We start from the raw sequence: 23,111 nt of genomic DNA on the forward strand, positions 1-23,111 counted from the left end.
TCTCCATTCTGCCTCTATTAGAAAAAACAACCCTGTAAAATGGAAAGCAAGTTGTATAGATTTATAAAGGGATTAAATAATATAATGATTGTGGACATACACCTGGCATGTAGTAGCTATACAGAAACAACTTTATTTTGTCTTTCCTGGCATTATTCAGTTCCCTTAAATTTCATCTTCTCCTTGTATATACAAAGAGGTTGTGTTCTCAGGTACAGAGAACAAAATAGCGGTTACCAGTGGGGAGAGGGAAGAGGGAAGACATAAGATAGGGGTAGGAGATTAAGAGATTCAAGTTACTGTGTATAAAATAAATAAGTTACAAGGATCTATTGTACAACAAGGAAATAAAACCAATATATTATAGTGATTATAAATGAGATATAACATTTAAAAATTGTGAATCACTCTATCATATACCTAAAATATGTAATATTGTACATTAATTAAACCTCTATTAAAAAAAAGAGATAGTTTTCAGAAAATATTTCTAATTGAGACATGGACTGTCTGGAAATTTAATTACTTAAATATATTAAAAAAGACTTACAGTTACATTCCCTTCATTCTAAATGTTTTCTTTTTCAAAGGGCAGAAACATAAACAGAGACAGGAGCTGAGAACTCCCCTAGAAGAAGGAGAAAGAGAAAGATTTATTTCAAACTCATGTTTTCATCCCCTACTTGGACCCAAGGAAGAAACAATTTACCCGGAAGTGAGAGAATCACTGTCTGCAACAGTCTTACTTGGCCTAAGGGGTAATGATTCCTAGGTCAGGGTTCTAACCCATCTTTGATGAATAACTTTGTGGGGAGGAAATGACCACCACAGACGTTCCTAAAAGCTACCAACCATTTTGTAAGTAGAAGCTTTATTCAGAGCGAAACAGCTGGAAAAGTGTGGTCAGTGTAGGACCTCATTGCTAACGTGAAAGCAAGTCCAAGGTGAAGTGTTATTAATAGTGTGTCAACACATGTATACATTGCCATGTGTAAAATAGCTAGCTAGTGGGAGCTGGTGAACAAAACAGGGGGCTCAGCTCAGTGCTCTGTGATGACCTAGAGGGGTGGGATGGGGGCGCGAGGGAGGCTCAAGAGGGAGGGGTCATACATGTACTTATAGCTGATTCATGTCATTGTACAGGAGAAACCAACATAACATTGTAGAGCAATTATCCTCCAATTAAAAAAATTTTTTTTTAGAAAGTAGCGCATCAACAAAGTCATCTCATATGTTAGAGGAGTTTCCTAAGGGTTGCAGAATTCATTGATGCTGAAATTTTTTATCAAAATCACCTACTGGAAAATGCTAGTATGCTTTATTTCCTTTAATGCATGTGACTTCTCTTAGATAAGAGGGAGTTTTGTTGAAAAAAAAAATGGCTGAAAAAAAGTTTTTGTGCTGATCACCATTTTTGCAAGATCTCAGGTTTAGGAAATAAAGCATTTGAATCAGGAACCCTATTTAGATAGTGGCTTTTATTCTTCCCGCTTCTTAGCACAGCACCTGGCATTTTGTTGGTGCTGAACAAATACATATAATATAAACGGAATGCAATTTCCTCCCTTAATCCTGACACTACAGTGTTTAAAGTATAGATATTTAAAGTAGACCTAAACTTTTAAGCATTAGAATTATATACACATTACCATTAGCTTAGAAAGAAAATGTACATAAATTGCCCTTAGTCTAAGCCTTACAGAGTATCACTTTTCCCTAAACGGAATTGATGTATTTCACCAATAAAGTTAAATAATGGTGGTCAGTTTCTACACTGGCTAAAAATAGAATAGATGTATCTTTTTGCCTGAAAATGTTTTTATTTTGCATTCATTTTTAAAAAATAATTTTATTGGAATATAGGTTTACAGTGCTGTGTTAGTTTTGCATGTACAGCAGAGTGGCAGTTATACATAAACATATATCCACTCTTTTAAAGATTCTTTTCCGATGTAGGCCATTAAAGAGTATTGAATAGAGTTCCCTGTGCTATACTAACACGGCTTGAACAACCTTTGACTGCAGTAAGCAGGAATGTCTTAAAATAGGATATGCTATCCATTAAGTTAGTACTTTATAGAATAGATGAATTTTTTCTGGGATTCCATTTTTCTCTCCTGGATAGATTATCAATTTTTGGCATGAATCATTGCTTGAAGATGACAGTTCTATATTATGGATTAAATTAAAATGTTTTTTGCTTTAGTCTTGGTCTCTAGTGGCTCAGACGGTACAGAATCTGCCTGCAAAGCAGGAGACCTGGATTTCATCCCTGGATCAGAAATATCCCCTGGAGAAGGGAATGGCTACCCACTCCAGCATTCTTGCCTGGGAAATCCCATGAGAAGAGCCTGGCAGGCTATATATAGTCCAAGGGTTCCCAAAAGAGTGGGACACAACTTAATGACTAAACAACAACAGTGGTGTGAAATAAATGCTTTACTTTGAACTTTGTAGATACTGCCACTGCAAAAATTGCACTATCTGTGGACTGTCTATGCTATGGTTGTGTATGTTTACAAAAACATCAGTCTTTGGTGTGAAAAATTAGGCAATTAGGACAATAAGTTGGACCCAAACCACATTTGACTGAAATAACACATTAAGAACAGGAGGTGGCTTTCAATTTTGCTATTAAGGTAGCAGCTGTTCCCTTCATGTGTAGATGTAGAGAGTGAGGGAGGTGGAAGCTGTGAACTATGCTTATGCCTGTCCACAAAGAGTCAAGGGGACCCTGCCCAGAGACAGACCAAGGTCCAGCTGTAGGTTACTCCGTGATTTTAAAATCCTGTCTCCTCAGCAGCAGCAGCAGCAACAACGACGGCTGTGCTTTGTAAAGCAAATCCCTGGGTGAACAACAAAGCTGAGGGGCATCCTTGTTTGTAAACAGTAGTTCTACTTTAGCTTTGAAACAGGTGACAGAGTTTCGTCTAAACACCTCATTGTGAGGGGACTGGGTCTCACTCATCTTTAGGGTTCCCAGACTCTCACAAACTGAAGGTCTCGTGAACCAGGCTGTCTTCACATTCTTACTCATGACACATGAATAAGAGTCAGTATTTTTAGTATCTTAAACTCATAATTTGAATTGACAGCAATATCGTGAATCTAGACAAATTCCAATCATGTTACAAGGATTACTCGGATTGAGATCTCGCTTTGAGCTTGAGCATGACACAGTGAACTTTGGCATTTTCTAGATCAGCGGTCCCTAACCTTTTTGGTACCAGAGACTGGTTTCGTGGAAGACAATTTTTCCACAGACTGGGGTGGGGGTGGGGATGGTTTCCAGATGATTCAAGTGCTTTACACTTATTGTGCCCTTTATTTCTAATCTAATGCCGCCACTGATCTGACAGCAGGTACCGGTCTGTGGCCTGGAGGTTGGGGACCCCTGTTCTAGATTATTTATGATTTAATTTCTAGAAATTAATGAACTTTATTTATTGTTTAATATTTTATATTTTACACTGGTTTTAGATTCACAGGAAAATTGAATAGAAGGTACAGAGGTTTCCTATGTTCTCCACACATGCACAACCTCCACCATTATCAACGTCCCCCCATCAGATGGGACATTTCTTATAACAGATGAACATATATTGCCACATTATGATCACCCAGGATCCACAAGAGTACGGTATACTCTTGGTATTGTATGTTCTATGGTTTTAGACAAATGTACCCATCATTTTGGGCTTCCCTGGTGACTTAGTGGTAAAGAACCTGCCGGTAATGCAGGAGCCACAGGAGACATGGGGTTGATCCCTGGGCCAGGAAGATCCCCTGGAGGAGGGCATGGCAACCCACTCCAGTATTCTTGCCTGGAGAATCCAATGAACAGAGGAGCCTAGTGGGCTACAGTCCTTGGGGTCACAAAGAGTTGGACATGACTGAAGTGATTTAGCACACACACACACACACACATGCACCACAGTTTATGCATATCCATTCATTTACTGAGGGACATCTTGGTCACTTTCAAGTTTTGTTAATTATGTGTAAGGCTGCAATAAACATCTATTCAGTAGGTTGCAGTTTATGTACAGGTTTTTAGTGGGTGTTAAGTTTTCCATTCATTTGAATGTACCATAGGAACTGTATCTAAACGCGTACACTAGGTCACTTGTATTTTCTCCTATGTTTTCTTCTAGAGGCTTTATAGCTTTACATTTAGGTGTATTATCCATTTAGGTTAATTTTTGTGAAGGTGTAATAAGTCTGTGTCCAGATTAATTTTTTGGTAGGTGAATGTCCAATTTTCTCCACTGTATTTCCTTTGCTCCTTTGCCAGAGATCAGTTGACTATATTTATATGAATCTACTTCTGAGCTCTCTATTCTGTTCCACTGACCTATTTGTCTATTTTTGGCCAGTACCACCCTGTCTTGATTCTTTACTGAGTGAGCAACCAGGGAAGTCCCCTTTTTAAATTAACATCACTCTTGAAGTAACTTAAGACTCTTTTTAGGCAACACATATGTATACTTTTTAGATAACAAATGTATGTGTGCGTGCTCACTCAACTGTGTCCAACTCTTTGCAACCCCATGCACTGTACCCGCCAGGCTCCTCTGTCCATAGAATTTTTCAGGCAAGAATACTGGAGTGGGTTGCTGTTTCCTCCTCCAGGGGATCTTCCCCATCCAGGGGTCGAACAGAGTCTCTTGCATCTCCTGCATTGACAGGCAGATTGTTTACCACTGAGCCTCCAGGGAAGCCCAACAAATGTATACTTAATTTCCCAAATGAAATGGGTTTACTACAAATTTTAAAAAGTGTAAAAATAGATGTGTGCCACTGAAATACCTTAACATCCAGGGAGTATGTTACCTAAAAGAGTCTAAGTTACTCCAAGAATGATGTTAATTTAAAAATTCTAAGATTGCTTCCATTTTCTTTTAGTGCAGCTACAAATCTCTTCTGGAGCTTTTTTTTTTTTTTTTAATGTAAAGTATGATGGAATTGATTAATGGTAGATGTGGAAATGAGCTGTTTAAAACCTGGAGAGGCTGAGAAGTTGCCTGAGTAGTTTGTGTGCATTCCTTGTATGGCTGTTTAGTATGCCGTCCAGGAAGGAAAAATTCACGTTTCCTAGGAGTAAAATTGCTGACCTTGACTGGAAGCAACTTCAAAAGAGTCCAAGCACTAACTCTTTATGGTTTAGGTTTTTCCTGATTACACAAACAGTATATGCTTATTATTAAAAAAAAAAATCAAGAGAGAACAAAATTATGTAGCCTGGAAATTAACAACACTAGTGATCTTTTCTCTGCCTACTGATTTTTGTATATACTCCCAGACTTTCTCATGTATGTTGCAATAGTTACTATAGTTATAATCATTACTGATATACATTGATATATCATAAATACATTCTGGCGCTGACTCACTAATGATATTTGGTACAGTTTTGGTTGGCCTATATACATTAATAAACTCATGAAAAAATACTGCATATTATTTTGCTTAATTTAGCAATTGCCTATTATTGAATAATTGTGCTGCCTCTAATTTTTTCACCCTTAGAAACAATGCTGAAAAGAATATCTTTGTGCAGGCATGAGAGTATTTCCCTAGGAAAAATTCTTTAAGTAGAATTGTGCCTGTTTTCAATTTTAACAGCTAGTGACAAAGTACCCTCTAGAAGGCTTAGACCAATTTAAACTTCTGTTTACCAGTTTGTTAGTCAGTCCTGGCTATTGTCCATCTTCTAAAATCAGTGTAATGGAAAAAAATTTCCTATTGTTTTTGAAGCCTATGTATATAACACTTAAGATTGCTATTAGTGTGGTGGAGCTTTTTTGATATACTTGTTTGTAATTAAAATAATGTTTTAATAAATGCAATTTCTAGTTAGTTGGATACTTTGCTGACTTGTTAATTTAAATATGATTTTATAGTTAACTTGTTTTTTTCTGAGATAAAAATTTAAAGAAGTAAAGCTTGCTGACCACTTCTTTGTTAATTAATTTGCTATTTATTTTTTGACTGTGCTGGGTCTTTGTTGCTGCCAAGGCTTTCTCTAACTGCGTGAGCGGGGTCTACGCTCTAGTTGTGGTGGGCAGGCTTCTTTCTTACTGTGGTGCCTTCTCTTGCTGTGGGCTTAGCTGCCCTATGGCATGAGGGATCTCCCTGGACCAGGGACTGAATTTGTGTCTCCTACATTGGCAGATGGATTCTTAACCACTAGACCACAAGGGAAGTTCAGACTTCTTAAATTAACTAGACAGAGTGATGTAATTGGTCTTATTCTGGTTTTGGTTGACACTATTTTGTATATACCTGTAGCTGGTGAATCTAGTTGAGAACCATAACTTGATAAAACTTAATTTATCTGATAATTTACATGATACCAACATATCATCCCCAAAGTTATGAAATCTTCATTCTGATAGTATTGACAATTTGCTAAACATCAGGATGTAAAGCGAAAATTTAGTTTGACCGTCTATATAATACAAACAAACAAACAAACAAACAAAAAGCCAAAAAAAAAAAAAAACCTTTGGCTTTCTGTGGTTGTTTCACTTCTTTCTTCAAAATTCTTTATCCTCTTTCTTCATTTACTTGTCCCTGATGACTACAATGTTCAATGTGTTTGACTGGAGATATTTATATTTTGTTTCTCTTTCTCCTTATCGAAATTTCTTTAAGTTTCTGGTTGAAGATGATTTTTCCTGTCCAGATGGAGCAATTATGGACATAGTAATCTTCTGAGAGAAAATTGAGATGGGCAATCCTCTTCCCTAGCTGGTACTTAGTTTCTTAATATGGTCCCAGGACTGATAACCATCAGCTGTAATTGTTTCAAAGTTCACTGAAACTGGTAAAAATCCCTTTGAATGTAGGGATCTGTCTTCCCTTGCTCCAAAGAGCTAAGGCAGCCAGTTCTACCTCGTCTGCACTCAAATTCAAGGTCACTTGCAACCCTAATCCCTTTGTATTCACAGTATCAACTTCCTCCCCGGCTCTGGATACCTAAGAAATAAGGTGGGCTCACCTTCATTGCCTCTATCTCATTTGTTCTTAACTTAGGTACTAAGATAAGCATTTTCCTTGGAATTTTGCACTGGCCACTCTGTCTGCTTCCATATCAATATCCAAACTCTTTGTTCTAAATCTCTACTTCAGTTCTTTCATCTCATCGTGCGTCAATTCTGATTGCCCAGGTAACCCATGCTCTTGGTGTCCCTCTAACATGTCCTTGTGCTTCTAAAGCTACAGAGGCAATCCTCTCTCCTCCCTCAATATCATTCAAAGGCTTCCTCCTGGCGGCCCCCTCCAAAGCATATTCGTAAAGGGGATCCAAGAAAGACCTCGGGTGCTGCCCTTGGTCTACAGTCCAACTTTGAGCCAAGCCTCTATGTATCTGTTCGCAAACTACTTGATCTGTTAAAAAAAAAAAAGTGAAGTCATTTACTCATGTCCAACTCTGTGCAACCCCATGGACTGTAGCCCACCAGGCTCCTCCATCCATAGGATTCTCCAGGCAAGGGTACTGGAGTGGGTTGCCATTTCCTTCTCCAGGCGATCTTCCAGACCCAGGGATCAAACCCAGGACTCTCACATTGTAGGCAGACGCTTTACCGTCTGAGCCACCAGGGAAATCCTGTTAAATTATCCCTTTAAAAATTTTTTTATTTATATGTTTGTTTGACTGTGCTGGGTCTTAGTTGTGCCACATAAGATCTTTAGTTGTGGCATGAGACCTCTCTGTTGAGGCGTGTGGAATCTTGTTCCCTGACCCGGGATCAAATCCAGGCCCCCTGCATTGGGAGCACAGAGTCAATGGACCACCAGGAAAGTCCCCATCCCTGTTCCTTATTATCTACTTTTTCACTACAATTGCTTTTTTCTGTACTGACTCATTTGCTCACAGATTCATTTATTCCTAAGAGATCTGTTAAGCTCCAGCAAGGTACACAAAACCTCGCTAAGCGCCCACAGAAGAGGGAGGGAGAGAAGTTATCTCACCTTTCTTTAAGGAATTTGCAGTCTAGACGGAGACCCAGGCATCTCTTTGCAGAAAAGTTGAGACTGCATATGATTAAGTGACAAATGTTTGGTACAAGTTGGTACAAGCAGTGTGTGCCTTGGGATGTCAGAAGAGAGAATAGTTTCCTTTGATGGGAGGATGGGGTTGGGAGGTAGGTGTTTCAGGGAGGCAGCCTTGAAGTGTGGATAAGATTTAAGAAGCAGGGAGGGTGAGAGAACCCACAGGGAGGAAGGAGCCCCAACCCTGATGGAACAGATGGGTCGTGCAGAGATACAGCGCCCCTCACCCACCGCCTTGCCAGAGGTTCATATGTTGGAGGAGCACCTGAGCGTCTGTTCCTCTATACCTTCTTTTACTTTCTGCAGCATGATTTTTAAGGTAAACACAGAGACTTTTTTCTTCTGCCTTTTGATAAATATTGAGAAATTTAACTTCTATATATACCTGTGATTTTCTGTTGCTCTGAAGACTTAAGTCTCCACAATGCTCTATCACATCCAAGGCTTGTCTGCTTTGAGAAAGGCCCTCCAGAGGTTTGGGGTGCCACCTTGAGTTGGTGGCTCAGTAGTAAAGAATCTGCCTGCTATGCAGGAGACCTGGGTTCGATCCCTGGGTTGGGAAGATCCCCCGGAGAACGGAATGGCAAGCCACTCCAATATTCTTGCCTGGAGAATTCTATGGACAGAGGAGCCTAGCAGACTGCAGTTCATGGGGTTGCAAAGAGTCAGACACAACTGAGCGACTAACGCACACACATACCTTGAATTATTCTCTCACACACTTTTTGGAGAACTTTTGTTGATACTTCCGTGATGTCTTCAGATTTATATCTGAAAAGAGGAGTTTTGTTTTGTTTTTCCCATTCCTCCCTCCATAGCAGATTGAGGAGAGTTCCCTGGAGGTCCAGTGGTTAAAACTCTGCACTCCTGCCGCAGGGGCCATGGGTTCAATCCCTGATGGGGAACTAAGATCCTGCCCGCTGAGTAGTAAGGCCGAAAAAAAAAAAGAAAGTGATATACAAGCTACAGTTCTTAGAGTCGGTTGAGGTTTGAAGAAGATTCAGTCTGTCTGATTCTGAGAACTTGACACTTATTTCTATCCGTCTGTCTAGTTGGCTGTCATCTTTCCCTCTTCCATCTTTGTCTCCATCTTTATCCTGTCTTTCCATCCATCCTGTATTTGGGCTTGCTGTTGCTGTTTAGTCGCTCAGTTGTGTCAGACTCTTTGTGATCCCCAAGGACTGCAGCCTGCCAGGCTCTTCTGTCCATGGAATTCTCCAGGGAAGAATACGGGAGTGGGTTTCCATCCCATTCTCAAGGGAATTTTCCTGAGCCAGGGATGGAAGCAGTGTTTCCTGCACTGCAGGCAGATTCTCTACCACTGCGCCACTTGGGGAAGCCCCTATTTGTGCATATATATATATATATATATATATATATATATATATAAAAGAGTAATATATCCTTATTTTTAGGGAAAACTGGATTAAAATGGTACTTCTTATCAGACTGGTGATAAAGTAATCATGATAGAAATATGTTATAATGAACTACTATATGCAGAGAAAACTGAGATCAGCAAAACCTACAAAGAGTTTTGGAATAATTGCAATTTAAGGTGTCTTGGAATTATTTCCACACTCAAAACAAAAAAAAGAATTTTTTTTTTTTTTTTTTTGCTTTGACTAGATTTGGTAGAGAGAAAGTTATTCTTTTTTCCCTGCGCTGTAGTTAAAGACCTATCCCTTCTTTGGCCATTTGCCACAAATCTTGGCAAAGAAGCCATGGATTCTAATGAACATCAAATTCTATGAGTCGAAGAAAATTAAAACACCTCAGGATTTTGCTTAAATTGGGCAAATTGCCTTTCATGTGGGGAGATGACAAGGATGTTCTCCCAAAGTGTTTCCCTGTAATACATGCTCTGTTTAAACAGCTAATTTGTTATTGGTTTTATGTACTGTTCACAGCATTCATTTTGTATTCATTTTGTTTTTTGAGTTTTTCTTACATCTGAATTATACACGTTTCTTTGCATCTACCCTGATTTCTTAGTGAAAGCCTAGTTCTCAAGTCCTTCATCCATCCTTTCTCTCCTTCCTCTCACCTTCACCCCCTGGGCCTAATTATAAAACAACTTCAAATAAATACAAAAAATTTTCAACAAAAAAACATTCTGCTTCCTGTGAACAATTGACTGGTTTTCCTCTTTTCCCTTGGAGAGTTCTAATTCACTTGGAGTGCCCTGCAGTTGGCTAGGCCTGAGATTTCTGGAAGCTGTAATTGTGTCTCATTAATTCTTACAGTAATGAAGGGTTAACTATAAGGAACATGCAATTAGTGGGTTGGTCAATGAACAGAGCACTTAATCAGCAGACAAAGGCTGGAGCTTGGGGCCCATTAGGCTGAAAGGCAGTGTTCCTGTCAGCCCAGGCTTCAGGAAATGGACGTGAACATGCCTGCCCATTGGACAGGCTCAGAAGACTATGTTTGTCTTTTGGCTAAACCAGCTCTCTCTCTCTCTCTTTTTTTTAAATTGGTGTGGTATGTGTTTATTCAAACACTTGAGAGATTCCTGAGTATCCTGCCGTAGTGCACTGTGCATTTTTCTCACCTCCTGTTAGCTGGCATAGGTTTTTTTTTTTTCCCCTCCCACTGTGCAAATAAACCCCCAATACCCACACAACAAAAAGCAAAAAACAAGCCAAAAACCAACCAACCAACCAACCCTCAATAATCAGAAAGGAAGGAGGGAAAAAAGCACAATACTGCTTTAGTGAAGCGTATTAGAGATAGAGGCCCTTAGCCGATCTTTCTGTCATCAGAAATTAAAGGAATGCGAAGACCAATACTCTTTAAATAAGCCCTTGTGTTGTCACTGGGTCATAGCCTCCATATTCAACTCTATGAAGTGAACCTTTATACTCTGAATGGAGGTGCCTTAAGTACATGTAAATGTATGCAGATAAGCATATGAGCCTTACCATTTTGCAGGCCTTATAGCTACAAGTAACCTCAATTGTGTGTTTTCTGTGAGAAAGCCCTCAATTTACTTAGGGGTTTCAAATACAAGAATTAACCCATCAGAATAAGGTCACTTTTTCTGGGCAACTCGGACCTTGGCCCCTTGTTCTGTGAAGCTTACAATGAAATCCTGTGAAGCGTTAAAAATGTAAAGTGATGATTATTAAGAAAATGGATTTATCAATAACCCATGGCCCTGGGGTAGTTCTGAGCTCCAGCAAACAGTTCTTTAAATAAAATGACATCCTCACGCCTCAGTAAAGCATACATTTGGAATAAAGAAAGAATGATTACATTTGCTTTTTAAAAATGAAACTAGCTTAATAATTAACTTCTTCCCTGAGTCAAGTGCAGACCTGAAAAGAAAGGTAGGGTGTTTTTTTTTTTCTTTCTCTAAACCTGTCTGCTGTTTTATCTTCTTGGGATTCACATAGGAAACAAAGAAATGTTCAAAAAATTACTCTCTTAGGCATTATGTTAGAGATTCAGCTATTTTTGAATAATTAGCTTCATTTGTTAAATATTTGAAACCCTCTTTACTCTGAGGTAAAAAAAGAGCATAGTGGAAGATGAGAGTTACAAATGATATGCATTTTTCAGAAGAATCCTTCTTAACAATTAATAAGGAGGAGTAAGACTAGTCTACCTCCTTTTCCTCTTGTTTAGATTTTCTTCTCGAAAGAAATAGCATTTTTTATTCAAAGCATCATAAAGTTTCCTCTTTCCTCGAGTGACATGTTATGTATGGTTTGAGAAATTGGAAGCTCCAGGTAGCAAGAGGCATGGAAGGTGGTGGTAGCCTCGGATCTGCATTAACTAGCTATGGACAGCCTAGGCCTCAGTTTCCTCATCTGTAAAATGGGGATTTTTAACCTAGGTGTTCTCCAAGGTTCCTTTTAACTGTGCCCTTTTGGACTTTTTTGGATGAATAGTGAAACTGTTTCAAGTGTTCCTGTGTCTTGGAGTTTTTTTCCCCTTTATTTATTTTAAAATTGAAGTATAGTATATTTACAATGTCATGTTAGTTTCAAGTGTATAGCAAAGTGATTCAGTTATACATACATACACACATATATAGTGTATATATATATGTTTACATTATATATACATACACACATATATGTGTATAATATATATGTAAAATATGTATATATGTATGTTCCTTTTCAGATTCTTTTCCATTATAGGTTATTATAAGGTGTTGAATATAGTCTCTGTTGTGTCTTGAAATTGAAACAGGACTACAAGCCCCGAGATGTAGGTTTTGGGTTTGCTGCTGCTGCTTCTGCTGGAGTGGGCGTTGGTACCCTTCAAGGCTGATGGTGGTTATGAAATTGCTTTCTCTCTGATCACTTTTTCCTCATTGCCTTGATTTGCCTAATTGTTGACCATCTACCTTGTTTCCTAGTGACTTAGAGTCCTTCGTCTCCTGGAAATTGTTTTAATTACCTTTGCCTTTTCCACAGCCTGTTGTTTGCCTGCCTGCATCTGTGCGTGGTCTCATTCTGCGTGTGATTTGTTGTCACTTCCAAAATAATTCCATCCCCATGCTGTCACGTGATTAGACATTCCCACCACCCGACATTCATCTCTTTGGGTTAAACATTGCCTCTAGAACTCTCCTGATAATATCTACAAATGGTAGGAGACTGGCTGAAAAAACACATTCAAGTTTTAGCCTGAATGATTTGATGATATTAGCAAAACTGAAGTAATAGGAAAAGGACAGAAAAATGACAATGTATTTAATGTGAAAATATTTAACAGTGTCTAGTGTCTAGAAATGAAAAAAACAGTAAAATGTTTTTGAGTGTTAAATGAGTCAGATGAGTGAAAACGAAGGACATAAGTTTGGAAAGGTGAGCAAGCAGAAGTAAGGTATGGATGGGGTGGTGACCCTACCAGCAACAGGATGTCAGAAAGGGGTAAAGAGGGAGAAAGAGGGGAGACAGGGTAGGACAGATTGGATCAGTCACAGGGGTCAAATTCAGCTAGCACCTTCTCTTTGTTATCAAATCAGAAATCACCAGAAATATGCTCATGACCTGACTTCCATGATCTTGAGACATAGTTTACTTCTTTTGTTTAAACTTATATGTTATATGTTATAGACACAATGATAACAAGCTTAAGGAAACTAAAGAAAGAATTAAATAGATGAGATGCTAAAGATAAAGGGCTAAAAATTCTGAACTTCTTCCTTTGTGAAACATAGAAGCTATAAGCCTACGAACCCCAATTCTGATGAAATTGGGTTATTCAGACAGTCGGAAATTTATGGGCACCTCACACAGATCACTTGGGTTTCTGTATTCTCTGTTTCCAAATACTGTTTTAAATTGAAAAATGGTAGAAAGAATAAATTATGTGATAATGAAAACTTCCTTCCTATTTTATTTATGATCAAGAACTACTGTTTGCATCTGTGTCATGGAGCTATTTGGCTTCCTCGGTGGAGCAGTGGTAAAAAATCTGCCGGCCAGTGCAGGAGACGCAGGAGGTATGGGTTTGATCCTGGGTCAGGAAGGTACCCTGCAGGGGGAAATGGCAACCCACTCCAGTATTCTTGCCTGGAGAAGCCAATGAACAGAGGAGCCTGGTGGGCTACAGTCCATGGGGGTCATGAAGAGTCAGACATAACTGAGCAACTGAGCATGCTATTATTCTAACAGCAATAGACCAAATGCTGGCAGCCATTAGACTCATGTAGCTGAAAACAGCCAGAGTAAATACAAAGAAATCAAAAAGAGGAAGCTTTAAGAAGAACAAGTGATACAGGTGAGATTGATAAATGCAGGGAGGTTCTCCTGTGTATGATGCAGGCTCTGCTCCAATCTGGATCCGTCAGGGTTGCTAAAGGAGACCCTGCTGTCCTGAGAGCTATGCTCTAGGCTAAAGTCTGAGACAAGCTTCCTTTCAGAGGGGTGGAGGTGGTGGTGGTCCTCAGCCACCTTCTCCCATCTCCCTTCCAGGTGCAAACTTTTCACCCAAAATGCTGTCTATCTCAAGACTTTGAAGACACTGAGTTTCAAATGTGGAAAGAGGGTTAAGGATAATCCTGAATTACTGATTCAGGATGCTCACCAGAATGGCTCCAAACCCTGCAGATATATCTTCATTTCATAAGCCTCAGTTAGCTGCTGCTGTGGGAAGCAAGTGTAAGATGGGGAGAGCCTGGAAGCTGAAGGCTGGCTTCCTGCCTGTTAGAAATAATAGAGACAGACAGTAACTCCAGGCAACCCGGAGCCAAGGCAAAATCACAGTATGTGTGGATCTTGGTGTTTCCAGTGTTTCCACATGTAGAATTAAGATGCATTCAGCTACGTTGTTTGTTCCCAAAGTGGGCGGGCCATATAAGTAAGCTGGCAGTTCAAGATAAGTTCAGTGGTCATTTGGATTCTGAAAGGGGGTGGACTCACAGTTTTGGACCACATTACGAATGTCACCCCTTTCTTTGGAAAGGCAAGGCCAGGGGGTGTAAGGTGATGTACATGAGCTGAAGGGCCCTTTCTCCATCTTGAGAACTGGGGTTTATCCTCTCCTTGAGGTTCAGTGAGTGACTACAGCCGCAAATATGCTCGGGTACCTAATGAAACCCAGATGCACCCGTTGTACCAGGCGTCGGGGTTTATAAATCTGTGATTGGAGTTGGAGCCTTTCAGGAACCACCACCCGAAAAGAACAGGGAAGGAAAACCCATCTAACTCTGCAGGCCTACTTTTCATTTTAATGAGTGGCTCTGAGAGCTGAGCAGGCTGCTGAACCATTTATTTTTCAGATAATACCAGGAACCGACGAGAAATACATTCAGAAGGAAAACACAGTAATTAATTTGTCACTGAAACCTGAGGGGTCCAGCTCCACTTATAGGTGATAATGAATGTTTTGCATGTAATTAGCAAGAATAATTAGCACATTCCTGGTAACAAATAGACAGACTGGTACTTTGCAAACAAAATTAATTGTTGTGCTAACAGAGGCAATTGTGTCTCTTTATTGTCTGACAATGGCCCTTATTTGCACCAATACCTACTTTAGACCTCTGAGCCTCTGTGCTGATAGAAGGGGAAATCTAGAAAATTGTACAGCTTCCATCGGCTTCTCAGAAATTTCGGGACCACCAGGGGACTTGTTTGTCAAAACTTGTTAAACAATTTGTAATCTTTGACATGTGTATTATTGCATGAAGGGATGAACCATTCCCATCAGCTGACTGGTTAAGCTAGGAAAGCGACTCTAATCAATCAAATGTTGACATTTTAAACTCTGGAAACTTTAAAAACAAAACAAAAAAAACCCCTTCCCTGGAAAAGGGATATATAAAAATATCGAAGTAGAAACGAGACTGGGGGGAAAACTTTGAGCTTTCCTGAGATGATGCCTGCCATCTGGAGGGTTGGGGTCTGCCTGTGGAAACCTGCTCATGCTCCTGGGGCTGTAAGAGGTGAGATGCAGGAGGCATTTTATGGTCCTTTAAACTGTTTAAAACAACATGGAAAATTGATACACACAGGAGGCTTCTTTCTCCTTCACTTTAAAACATGTTTTTTTTTTTTTTTAAAAAAAAAAAAACCAACAAAACTTCTAAAGCTTGCAATTCAGGAATATAATTTTTTAAAATGCATTTTTAATCAGAGAATAATTACAATGTTGTGTTAGTTTCTGCTATACAACGACATGAATCAGCCATATGTATACATATATCCCCTCCCTCATAAGCCTCCCTCCCATCCCCCCATCCCACCCCTCTAGGTCATCACAGAGCAACAATCTGAGTTCCTTGTGCTATACAACTGCCGGGACCACAATTTTGATGACCATAAATATTCTAGTGAATCCAAGGATGCTCACAGCAGCTGAGACACACTTTAAAGAGGACCCTCTAACAGAACTGCATCCCGTGGGTGCTCAGTAAGCGATTATAGGAACTGAGCCGAAATCAAATGTGGGAAACCCTGGCCTTGCTCTTGGGTGGGAGAGAGGGTGTGTGAGTCTCACAAGAATCCTGAGGGGACCACTCACCACGTGACTTCTCCTTCTGGAAACTGTCTGCTCCCCATTCCTGCAACTCTGTTTCCCCCGGGGCCCTCTTCCCGTTGCCTTCTGTCCTTAGCTTCTGCCCTCCTACGGAACACCTACCCCTGCTAGTGCAGCACCACTCCCAGGCCCCGGGCGTGGACTTTAGGGCACAGAGGTCATGCCGTAGAGGTCATGCTGTTATGCCTCAATTTCCATTTGGTCTCATGTTTCCAACTCTTTGAGTCATTTTCTTTTTAACTTTTTATTTTATGTGGAAATATAGCTGGACTTTGCAGGTGGCACAGTGGTAAAGAGTCCGCCTGCCAGTGTGGGAGATGCAAGGGACATGAGTTTGATCCCTGGGTCAGGAAGATCCCCCGGAGTAGGAAATGGCAAGTCACTCCTGTATTCTTGCCTGCGAAATCCCATGGACAGAGGAGCCTGGTAGGCTACAGTCCAGAGGGTCGCAAGAAGTCTGACAATACTGAGTACAGCACAGTAGGTAAGAAGTATAATTGGTGAACAATGTGGTGATAGTTTAAGGTGGACAGCAAAGTTTGTTGGCTATTTGAATCCACATGCATCCTTTTCCTTCCCAACACCAACACACTGATCTACAGCAGACTTAATTCTTTTTTAAAATTTACTTTTTATTGGAGGATGATTGCTTTACAATGCTGTGTTGGTTTCTGCCATATAACAGCATGCATCAGCCATAAGTATGTGTATATATATATATATGTATCCCCTTCCATTTGAACCTCCCTCCCTTGCTTCTCCTTAACGGTCCCATTTCTGTTCTTGAATCTACCATCTTTGTTTCCTTCAATCCCAACCAGTTTCTAAGTCAGATCCGTCTTTTCTGGATAACATCTCTTTGTTCTTTATCCCATCTGCCATAGCCTGGCGTATGCCTTCCTTGGGACAGTTCTACAAACCTCTCAGTGTTTTGCTGTCATCAGGAATCAGATGCCCCACTCTTTCCCCTGTTCACGCTCAGAATGCCCCATGGTTTAGCCCCACTGGTTCCTGAGTGTATATGTGCTCTGGCCACCTGCTGCTTTCAGACACGTTCTGCACATTCTGATTCCACGAAGCCTCCTGGCCAGTGATGCCTTTGCTTCCTTCTCGCTTCAAAATCTCTCCATCCCCCAAGGCCTGGCTTACTTTTCCTTCCTCGAAGAATCTCCCCTGACCTCTGGAAGCCCTCGTAAAATTCTTATCTACTCTCTTTACCACCTTGTTCTGATCACTCAGTTAGGACTTGACAAACATTATTACGATCGGCATATTTACCTTTTCTACACGTAATTCTTAACTCGACAAGTAAATGTCTCAGGGCCAAGGACAGTGTCCTATTTTAAAGTTGTTGATAATTCATGTTTTTAAAATTAAAAAAAATTAAATTAAAAATTTTAAATTTAAATATATACCTAACTTTCCATTATAGATTATTACAAGGTATTGAATATAGTTCCCTGTGCTATACAGTAGATCCTTGAGGTTTATCTAATCTTTATGTAGTAGTATGAATCTATTAAACCCCAAATGCTAATTTATCCCTCTCTCTCCCCCACTTTCCCTTTTGGTAACCATAAATTTGTTTCCTATGTCTATGAGTCTGTTTCTATTTTGTAAATAAGTTCATTTCTATCATTTTTTTTAGACACCATGTGTAAGTGATATCCTATGATATTTGTCTCTCTCTGTCTGACTTACTTCACTTAGTAAGGTAATCTTTAATCATTTTACTTTGATTTCCAAACTAACTTTCTCATAAAAATGTTCCTTTACTATAACTGTATTTTAAAAGGAAAGGATAACTTTTCCTACTTTGAGTTCTGTCCTTGGCTCTGGGTCTTGCATTGTCTTTTGCCTTCTAAGGAGTTGGGAGCTCTTGAGCAGGGATTTTAACTACTGCAGGGGAAAGAAAACTCATCCAAAAGTTTTGTGTCTTGTGCTTCCATCAAGACAGGGCTGGTTTGTTAGAGAATGAATAGAGACTCTCTCATTGGCTGGAAGGTTTCACAGGTCACACTGCTGGGAAGTGGAAAAGTGAATACAAGTTGGGGATACAAGTTCTAGTCCTTCCCTGCGGCTGATGGTCTGTGTGACTCTGAGAAAACTTCTTTGTCACTCTGAACCTGACTTTCTTACCTGCAAAATCCATCCGTTTATTCACTCACCGAGTATTCATTGAGCTCCTACAGTATGCAATTTTGAAGAGGGGATTCATGCATAATGTTGCCCATATAATGTGTGGTTCCTTCCTATATCACAACTTCTATCACATGGTCTTAAAATTAGTTCTATATTTATCTTTCTTCTCAAATAGTAAAAGCCTTTATGGAGGAGGCCACATCCAATGATCCTTGTATTTTCAGCACATAGCAAAGTGCCTGTGAATCATTGCTTTTTATTCTTGTTTTTTTTAATGAATGATCATGCAGAAAGGATTAGGGCCAATCATTCCCAATTGATTGAGTACAGCAGTAAAAGGGCCATTATGTTCCTTTGACTCTCCTCATAGGAACTGCTTTTCTGAGCTCTTACTCTTGGGAGGTAAAACATATTTTGTGGAAATTCTCTGCGTTGGTAAATTGACCACCAACTTTATGATGAACAAGTTAGGCTTTTCTCTCTTTTTTTTTTTTTAAAGATTTTTTTAAATGTAAACCATTTTTAAAGTCTTTATTGGATTTGTTACAATAATGCTTCTGTTGTCTATGTTCTGTTTTTTTGGCAGTGAGGCAGTTGGGGTCTTAGCTTTCAGGCCAGGGATTGAACCTGCACCCCCTGCATTGAAAGGAGAAATCGTAACCACTAGATCACCAGGGAAGTCCCGCTTAGACTTTTCTCTTAAGTGAAAGCTCTCTGGGAATTGTGTAGTTAGGTTGCATCTTGACTATGTCTTAACAGGGATGTCACATTTATCCCTGGGATTCCCATTAATCGAGTTGAAATGGAGTTTTCTGGTAAAAGTGGATCGCAATGGGGTTTCTGTTCTTCAGTTCACTCAGGAGGAGAAGGAGTGCTCCACAAGTGCTGCAGAACCCAGACATTTAACGGTGAAAAGAAAGATTCATCAGGATCTATTTCATATTGTCAACAAAACCAGTTTAGCTTCCAGCTGTGTTCTTTACCTTCTAGACTGGAAGTGACCACTGGTTTCCTAACACAGCTGGAATTGGCGTTTCCTGTCTCCTCATGATCTTGTTTGTAATCCTGATGAACTGAGAATGTGGCATTGACTGAATTCTTCAATAGGGAGATTTGATTAGGCTACAAGGTTACTTTCAATTGTTTGGTTTTTAGTGTATCAGTAAGGATGAGTGAATCAAGAACGCTTTCCTTTCCTTGGGCATAATCTCCAGCTGGGTTCCTGCTGGGTATTCAGGGAGAGAAAATAAATGCTTGGTTAGAGTTTTTTTGGTATAAGCACTAGGAGTTACAAGTATTTTGAATACATGTGGAAATACACGAGAACTCATCATTTTAAGGGTCTTAGCTAAAATGGTAAGTTGAGAAATGCTTCCAGCTAGACTTCTCACACCATCGCTGTGTGACCTAGTTTAGGGTTTGGATTTTTTTTTTCTTCTTTAATTAGCCACTCTTATCATTTCCTTATTGTGTGCCAAGACACGAGACAGGGAGTGTTAGTAGCCGTCTTGGGTGAGGGGCTGTTTCTGGCTGCTGAGATACTGGGGCTCTTGTCTAGCTCGGATTTTTGCACAAGGACAGCAGGAATCCTTTCCACATGCTCAAGAGAAATGGAAATGTTCATGTCATAGGTAATAAGACACTATGGAATTTTGTCAGTGAAGAACAGTATATTCAGGGGTGTGGATCCCTGCTCTTCAGAACTGAAACATCTTTCAGTCTGGGGTTTCTGGAAGTACTTGGATTAATTAGACCACCCTTACTCTGCATGTTACTTTGTCTTTTCACTAATGTTCAGACTTTGACTAAAAGAACACAGAGAATGAGTAGGAGAAGGAAATGAGGTGTAGAGAGTCAAGAAATCAGAAGAACATACTTACTCTTTGGTGCAATTCTAATAAAGAACGCATTTCTTTTCTGTCCTGGAAATTTGTGGAGGTGGGTAAGTGGTCCTTTCAGCCAAAGAAATTAGGCCTAAAAAGTTAGAAATAGCAGTTGGTTTGAATTTGAGTCAAAGAAGCAGTTGTTTTGACATTAGATTGCCTGTCCTACTAAAACATTCTTCATGGTAAAATTTTGGGGGAGGAGTTTACTTTCAGTGAGAGTATTTTCAGGTGCTTGTACCCAATTCCTCGAGCACATAAGGGTTACTCAAACTTTGCATCCGAGTTCTTCATGGATGTGGTTTTTAGTCAGTGAACTCCTAGTGTGATGGAGCAAGTACGCTCTGGGGTTACAGACATAATCAGGAGGCCCCTCCCTTCCCCAGCCCAAACACTGTCTTGAACTTAACTTATGAGTTTGACTTTCCCTGAACCAGAGCAATGAACGCATAGAATGATTTTAAGGTTGAGTAATTATGTCTCCAGGTGTTTGACATTTAAACCTTGACACTGAAACAGGAGTCTGGTCTCTCTGTATCCACTTATGATGAATGCCCTTGAAATATTCCACTTCACTACTCTGCTGTAGTCAGCCTGCACTTCAACTGTGTACGTCATTAGGAAATGGAAAAAGGGAGTCTTTATTCATTAATAATTGGGAGGGCAGACAGTCACTGGAAGCAGAAAGGCTTTCTCCTGAGCTGGCATGGTCGGATTTTTCCGCTTTCTACTGCTCTAAAGATGCTGTCTCCATTAGACACGCCGGGTAAAACTCCGTAGTGGTAACTTTCCTTGTTGAAGTTGTCCAAATGTTGATGGGTATTTAAGTACAGTCACAATAAATGTTTCCAAGGGTAGACCTCTGTGAGGCTTCTTAATACCCCAACGCGGGTAAGTCAAATCTCATTGACTCTGGGACTACAAATGTAGTCATGCTAATGGACATTTCTATCAATTGCAGTAAATAACCAAAATCTTTTTGAGTCAGAGAGAGACAAATATCTCCTGGAGCATCCCAAGTGACTCAGTGGTAAAGAATCTGTCTGCCAATACAGGAGATGCTGGTTCAATCCCTGGCTTGGGAGGATCCCTTGGAGGAAGAAATGGCAACCCACTCCAGTATTTCTGCCTGGAAAAGCCCAAGGACAGAGGAGCTTGGCAGGCTCCAGTCCTTGGGCTCACAAAGAGTCAGACACAACTGAGCACCAGCGCCCACAAAATAAATATCATAATGGTGACAAGGGTGATTCTGAAGGGGATGCTTCCTTTGCTTCTGAAAGCCTCCAGGGAATGATTTGCCCTGATGGGTGAGCCTCACTCTTCAAGTTGATACATTTTCCAGTAAACTTTAAAGGCCTTTTCTTATTGCTGCATTAATCCTGTTTTAAGGAGAAATAAATTTTCATCAAGGACAACAATTACATGTATTTAAAATTTTTGTATTGGTCTATAGTTGATTTACAGTGGTGTGTTAGTTTTAGGTGTACAGCAAAGTGACTCAGTTATACATATGCATATATCTACTGTGTTTTAGTGTTTTAGATTCCTTGCCCATATAGGTCAGTACAGAGCACTGAATAGAGTTCCCTGTGCTATACATAACATTTTATATGGTTTATAAAAATAGTATTTTTTCTTACGGTGACATCCTTGTGATCTCACTGTTTGTTCATTAGGATTTACAGAATCCAAATAAACTGATAATATCATGAGTTTCTGTTAACTGAATGATTTAAAGAAAATTTCAGAAATAATTTTTCTCCCTCCAACTTCCTTCTAGCGCTCCCTACAACCCAGGTACCTCTACTGAAATTTATTAGCTCCCTAAAATGATGAAAAACATCCATTTGATAGCATCACTTCACCTCTCACATTCTTCCCCAGTGGTTCCCCAGTGCTTGTAGAATACAGGTCAATGATCTTAGCATAAGACACAAAGCCCTTCATGGATCTGACCCTTGTTTACAGCATCTCAGATCAAACTATCCAACTCGACGACTATAGCTTATATGTGTTTGGGACCCATCTGAGCCATGTCTGCCTTCTCGTAGGTCAAGCATGGAGCTTGATCTGAGACTGTGCTGCTTGTTCAGTATGTCCTGACCTACCAGTGACGAGAAGGGTGGGGAAAAATACTGGAGGGAATAGCTGCAGCTGCACCAAAACCAGTTTAGAGGAAAAATAGTAGTTTGGATGCTGGCGACGTCTACAGTATCAGCACCAAGTTTGAAATTTACCAGGGATTTTAAGAGTCCCATCTCCATGACCTCATGTCTGGGTGCCCCTAAGGGAGCCTCCTTGGTTTCCCAACTGAGTTTGAGGTCACTGACCAAACACCCAGCTTGCTTACATTAGAGGGATGCCACTGTGAACTTGAAAGTCCTTTTCAAAGTCTCTTCTTTAGCTCTCACTTTACAGTCGCATCCCAATTTGGTACCATGCCCATCAGCCCCAGAATTTGCCTGGCATTTAGCAGCTTGGATCCTAGCAGCTGTGCCCTAAGTATTTCCACCCTTGACCACCCCCTTCAGAGCAGCCCCAGGCCTGGAGCAGTAATTGGCACCAGGTAGGCCATCAATGTACATTTTCATCTGATCCTCACAATAAGCTTTAGATAAATAGGGCAGAGATGAAGAAACCCAGACTCAGAGAGGGATATGTGGCTTCCATCTCCACAGGCTTTGATGAGGCCAGACCCTACTGTGCTGGGCTCATTTGCGACCCCATGGGCCATATAGCCTTCCAGGCTCCTCTGTCCCTGGGGATTCTCCGGGCAAGACTACTGGAGTGAGTTACCGTTCCCTTCTCCAGGGGATCTTCCTGACCCAGGGATGGAACCCAGATCTCCTGCATCGCAGGCAGATTCTCTACTGTCTGAGGCCACGAGGGAAGCCCCATTAGGAAACAGTGGGTGAAACAAGCCTGCGGTATATTCCTGGAAAACCCGAGTCTCTTTTCCTTTTAGTCACCTGTCCTCCTCAGCTGTGTAACTGAAATCATCCGTGACCAACCGCCACCTTGCACCAG

Source organism: Cervus canadensis, chromosome 10 (genome assembly GCF_019320065.1).
Source record: "Cervus canadensis isolate Bull #8, Minnesota chromosome 10, ASM1932006v1, whole genome shotgun sequence".
Taxonomy (NCBI): domain Eukaryota; kingdom Metazoa; phylum Chordata; class Mammalia; order Artiodactyla; family Cervidae; genus Cervus; species Cervus canadensis.